The 6,000-nt window shown below is 50.7% G+C and overlaps 1 protein-coding gene across 4 annotated transcripts in view; it reads right to left on the reverse strand.

Moving 5' to 3' along the window:
• Nucleotides 1-5,575, reverse strand: part of FYN (FYN proto-oncogene, Src family tyrosine kinase) — a 141,743-nt gene extending 136,168 nt beyond the window's left edge. For 3 of the 4 annotated variants that reach the window (XM_065630545.1, XM_065630546.1, XM_065630542.1), the window contains exon 1: nucleotides 5,140-5,517. The gene's annotated coding sequence lies outside the window, so the exon portion shown is untranslated. The other variant, XM_065630543.1, reaches the window with a different exon arrangement.
• Between the last annotated feature and the right edge of the window lie 425 nt (nucleotides 5,576-6,000).

Below are 6,000 nucleotides of genomic sequence, written 5' to 3' on the forward strand. Positions count from 1 at the left end.
TGTGAAGCAAAGTGTACTACGTGAGGTGGATCCTGCGTTCAGGGCTGGCTGCCGATTGTGCCACCGACCACAGGGCCTTGTGTTTTGGGGACAGCCCAGTAACTGCTCTCACAGCACAGGATCTGATACTATTAAAAGTAGCGCTTGCTCCTTTGAGGACCTCTGGCTGGGCTGCTTTATACTTCAAACCACTGAATACATCACTTGACAGCTGCTTCTCAACATCCTTCCTTTCTGACTGTAGCCACAGGGTACCTAAAGCAGGATGGGACAAAGAACTTCCCAAGGCTAGAAAAGCCATCCAGTCATTGCTGTCTCCTAAAAACTCCACCAAAATAAAACAAATAAGTGGGGATGGGTGACCTTCTCTATTCCCATCAAAACATTCTCGCATCGCAGCTGCCTTGTGTAATTCATCATATTAAACCATGTCACAATGTGAAGAGTATCAACTAACTCGCACTAAAAATTTAGGTTACTGGTTTAATCAAGTAGGCCTTATTAATCACAGATACTCTAGAAAATTATAGTGTGGAACAAGCAGCTTTCAGAGGTGCAAGACTTCTCTGAATCAGGAGAAGCTGAGCTGGAAAACCTGGGCTAACCTATCCCTTTATCACCTTGTCACAAACATCAGTAGAGCCATTAAAGTTGGGATGCCTCTGATACAAAAATAGGAGCTGCATTTTGGGAAGGACAGCAAGTTTAAAATTCATTTGGTGTTATCTCCTCTGTTGAAAAGATAATTTCACTCAGGTCATCTAATTCAAATCAGCTGATACTGGCAGGCTAACTTTTTGATGGCTTTTTCTGATGAAAACCATTCATTCAAGTTCATGGTATACAAGGAGTAGACCTGGTCAGGAAAAACCCAACAGTCATTTTCTGCAAGAAAATGTAGTTCTTTCCATATCTTAAAGTTCTATAAATCTGTTGCTGATTTCATACTTCAGTAAAAAGTCAAGATGTCAAAGGTTCTATTTTGTTCCAAACAGGCACCAATATTTTGAGTTGAAACCCTTGCTTTCATAGTGAGTTACCATTCAAAACAGTCAGAAGCAAGATGAGGTGACATATTTTGATTGACTTGAAGTAATTTTATTTTTCACTTCCCCCAGTAAAAGTGCTGATATTGTTCAGTTTTGTTCCCGTTCCAAGTGAAGAAAAGTTCCAAAAATCCTTTACAAATGTCATTGTTTTCCTGCAGCCAGAACAGGGCGCTTCTCCTTGGCTGCCACCTCCCATAAGATCAGGCCTGTTTCTAGTTTCAAGGCCCAAGGACATCTCCTGCAGACAGGTTTAACTTGACCATTTTCAAACCAAGAGGCAGCTTACCTGCCTGAAACCAAACCAGTGCTTGAGCATGTTAAGAAGTGAGACAGTCCTACAGCACAGTGTTAATGAGGCCCACGCGCTCCTTAAGGAGTGTTGTAAGCTGCTTGGATGTACCAAAAAAACCTAAACCCGTTACCTTTCATCTGGACCTGTCATGTCTCAGTCTAGAGGTCAGGCACTAACAGCAAAACCCATGAAGGGATGCAAATGCTAGAAATCCCAATTTTTCTCCACCTGCATGTTTGCCACCTTCTGAAATACAAAATAGAAAGTTTGGGTTTTTTTAAAAAAAATTCCTATCTTATCAAAAACAGGTTAAGGTTTTAAACTCTAAAAGCAAGCCACTGTGGTGCCAAGCAAGGCATCCAGGAGTTTCATCTCCTTCTGAGGCACTTTGCATTAGGTGGCCCGGGCAGCATTTCCCCTGGCACACCAGCTTGGACATGCAAGATATGTTCAGCGTGCTGCAGCAACGCAGCCACATCCCTCGCTCAGGGGTGTGAGATCCACAGGGGTCACAACCACCCTGGTACCAATGCCTCAGGATGCTCCACACAGAAGCAGCAAACTCTTTTGTGAGTTTCACCCTGAGTAAATCGCTGATTTGCACGATACAGATCTGTACACCTTTTGTCACCAAAGGAGTCCTTAATTGCTGCATTTCAATGAGACTGCTCGGGTGAATTAGATTTGTCAGTTCAAGTCCTGGTTTTGGAGAAATAGGCCAAAATTACTTGTGGAGACAGTTCTGTGGGAGCTGCAGGGGTGGGAAAGGACAGGAGTTGTTGGTTTTCTTCCTCTCAAAGGAAGGTCATTTTGACAATATACACTGCCAGCAGCAGACCTGCCCATATAGCAAATTACAAAGCGCTGTCTGTGACACAAACGAATGCCATTATTATACATTCAAAGTAGTGCCCAAACTGAATTAAGCAGAACTTTACAAAACAAGTTTTAATCAAATATTAATGTTCAGCCCAGAGAAGAGGAGGAAGGGAAAACATATGTGTGCAACTCTTTCTCTCCATGACATAAAAGCACTGTAATGCAGCAAGACAGCAAAGTGAAGATGCTGGTTAAATAAAAGTAATTGGGCATAAGGTGGCCAACAGCCTTCCCTAGTACAACTAAGTATACGATATTGTAGATGTACCATATTACAGTGTTAAATCATCACAAAGGCACTGGACAGTTTTCGCTCATCTAGCCACAATTTTGTTACACCATAAATTCAGTGCAGACCATACCATGTCCAGAACAGTATATTCAGCTAAGCCACAGGGCCAATGGCCACAGAGGCCCTCTCCATATCAGGCTCCACCTCCCCGCCCCGTTTTGGATGACACTATTCAGACATTCCACATAATGGTATTGTGAAATCTAGTATAGTGTCTCAAAAACAACGAGTTCCTCAGCAATGCTTTATCTTACTCTAACAAAACAGAAATTTATCAATAGGTCCTAACTTTTAAAGACACTCAGAATGAAAGTGACTAATAAGCAACATCTCTGTACCACCTTCTTTTCTTCTGCTTTACATTGACTGCCATGCCCATATGCTGAAGTTGTTTATCCCTCACTGAAGACATGTATTTATTCAACTTCAAAACAATTTATAGAGAAGCCTGTTCAGGGTTTTATACGTAACTGGTATTTCACGCCACTACATCTTCCACCAGCAGGCAACATAGAATTTCCGAAACAACATGTCCAAAGCAGAAACCACAAACTCCCGCAGTCAGCGGCCTACCATTAGACAACCTCATATTGGAAATTGTTATTTTTGCCAAAGGTGAGCCATGCAGATGACGCAGTAATTTGTTAGAGGTAGAGAAGAAGTAGGCTTACAGGCACCCTCTAAGAGCATCTGAACGTTTCAACAAACTAAGAGAAGCCTGCAGTCTACTACCAAAGATACACAATTTTCAAAGGCATTAGTTAGACAATCTTTCTCTCCCTTTTTCATCAAAATCACAGCTTTGTGGGGTAAAAAAGGCTCAAGAATGAACCCATTGTGTTTTGTTTTCAGGACATTCACTTCAAATTGTTCTTAAAAATTGTGAAACGGCACAAATCTACTGACACCCATCAAGTGCTACCAGTTTTCTGAGCGCATATGTCAAGGTGCTGAAAACTGGGGGTACTGTAACAACCTTTCCACTTTACCGATACTAAGTAAACATTCGAGTTGAAAAATTAACTTCTCTTCCCTACAGTTTCCCATCAGGTCAAGCAGTGGCTGCAGTGGAGGTAATTGAGAAGTTGGAGATGTTGCCTTCCCTTCCCACTCTGGTATTTTTTTCCTGGCTTCCTTTGTTCACTTAACAGAACTTTGTTTGAAGTGTGTTTTTACTCCTTCACTGCATGACAAACCCACAGAGTCAGAAGACCGGCTTATAAAAACCACAGATCTCCAGCAGGGAGCTTGACGGTGGGTGTAATATTGCACACAGCTCTCCATTCATCATGCGCATTCTCCGGATTTCTAGTTGACAGTGTCCCTTTAGCTTACTGTTCTTCCTCACAGGAGATCAGACCAACCCTAATGAAAACACTTCCTCCACAAGCACGTAAACAAACAGATCTTCACCTGCAATTGTTCTACGCTTTGGCCACAGAACACTAGTTTAAAAGATATTGTGTGTGGGGAGGAGGCACTGGAAAGTGTTACAGCTGCAGGGATGGTGGAAGGAAGGATGTGGGAGTTAAGGATGTTGTATACAAGGAGGAAAATGACAAGGTCTCAAAGGCGTTCCCAGTACTCTGCATGCATTTCAAAAGCCCAGTCCTTTCCCACTTCTTATTTAGCATTTTAAGAATCAGAGTGTATCAGAATGATTGATGAACAACTGCAGAGGGTCGCCTTCCACTCAGCCTAAACCTTCTCATCCAGTACCGACTGACTCAGCCCTGCCCTCCCTGTCACTGCTGAACAGACCAAGATATCACGGTCTTGTTTTCACAAAGTGACCCCCTCTCTGGCCCTCTCCTAGCACTCGCACACATGCAAAATCCACACGGAGCAAAAATAAGGCAAATTCCTGAGGAAGCAGAGACCAAACTGAGCGTTATTAAGGAGGTTTGGCGACACGTACACCGTAGCCCTGCAGATGCAGCAAAACGCTGGCACCCATGGTGTGGCGTTTGGTATCTCTCACTAATGTAAAATGTGGCTGGAAAGGAGCTGGCACCAGATCAGCGGCCTCATCTGGGGAGGAACAGAGAGGCTCTAGGGGAAAGACAAGAAACAAGCCTCTTTTCACATCCTACCACCCTTGGGCATTTTGTGCGTCCCTTCTTTCTTCCCTTGAAAGAGGCCTTTGTCACAGACGCGCAAATCCTATACGATTTATTTCAGGGAGAGAGAAGGTCTTTTTATTTATCCCCCCCCTCCCCTTTTTCGCAGTCCGGCAGCAACAAATACAGCCCTGTGCTGCGTCCCCTCCCCTCTCCCCGGCCGGCTGCTGCGGGGAGGGGGACACGGACACAGCGGACCCTGGGGCACGCAGGGGCGCAGCGCCCGCCCGCCCCGGCCCCGCACATGGGTCACCGGCGCTGCCCCCGGCCCTCCCTGCCCCGCAGGCCGCGGCCGGCGGCGGAGACGGCGGCAACGGGAAGCGGGGGGGGATGCGCGGGGGATACCCGTAACGGCGCGGCCGCCTCCCCTCCCCAGCAACCCCCGCACCCCATCTCCGCCCGGGCGCACAAAGGAAACAAGCGCGCCGCAGCATCCTTCCCGCCGCCCTCCCCCGCCCCGCTACCCCCGAGAGGCGGCGGCGCGGCGGGCTCCGGCCCCTCCGTTACCTGAGGCAGCTCGGCTCGGCTCGGCTCAGCTCAGCGCAGCGCGGGGCCGGGGCGGCGCCGCCGCACTCACATCCTCCTCGCTCCGCTCCTCCGCCGGCTGCCCCGCCTGCCCGCTCGCCCGCAGCGAGGGGCGCCGCTCCGGGCGCCGCTGCCTCTCCCCGCGGGCAGACGCGCTGCGCCGAGCCCCGGCCGGGCGCGGAGGCGGTGGCTTCGTGCGGCGGCGGAGCCGCAGCCTGGGCAGGGATGAGCTCGCACGGGCTCTCTGCGCTGCCGCGGCTTCGCCTCCGCTCACGCCCGGGCGAGCGCGGCTCGGGCGCTCCCTCCCCTCCCACCGGGGCTCCTGACAGATGGCGCAACCGCAGCGCCGCCGCCGCCCGGCCCCGCTCACCCGCCCGTACGGAGCCTGCAGTCGCCTCCTCCCGCCCGCCGCGCCCCGCCGCGGGGACGGCCCCAGACTGGCAAGGCCGCCAGCCTATGGCGAGGCGCGGCCGGCAGCTGCCACCGCTTTCATTGGCGAGCGGCGAGGGAGGCGGGGCGGGCGAGGCGGCCCCGCGGCGCCCGATCGCCGCGGCCGCGGAGAGGGCAGCGCCCGGGCGCCGGCTCCGGGTAACGGCAGCCGCTTCGGGAGCCCGGCGGGACTTTGCCGGCGGCTGCCCCGGACTGGCCGGGAAGAGGAGCCGGAGGGGAAGAAGAGGGAAAAGGAGGACGAGGAGGGGTGGCCAGCCCGTGGTGGGGGTCTCGGCCGGCAGCCGCCAGCGCCGGCGCGGTTCACGTTGCTGCGCGCCCCGGGCTCCGCTCCGTGCACCCCGCCTGGGTGCCTCGGGGAGGCGGGAGCTCAGCGTCTCAACATCCCCGATGAAT

The sequence above is a fragment of the Caloenas nicobarica genome, chromosome 3 (assembly GCF_036013445.1).
Source record: "Caloenas nicobarica isolate bCalNic1 chromosome 3, bCalNic1.hap1, whole genome shotgun sequence".
Classification (NCBI taxonomy): Eukaryota; Metazoa; Chordata; class Aves; order Columbiformes; family Columbidae; genus Caloenas; species Caloenas nicobarica.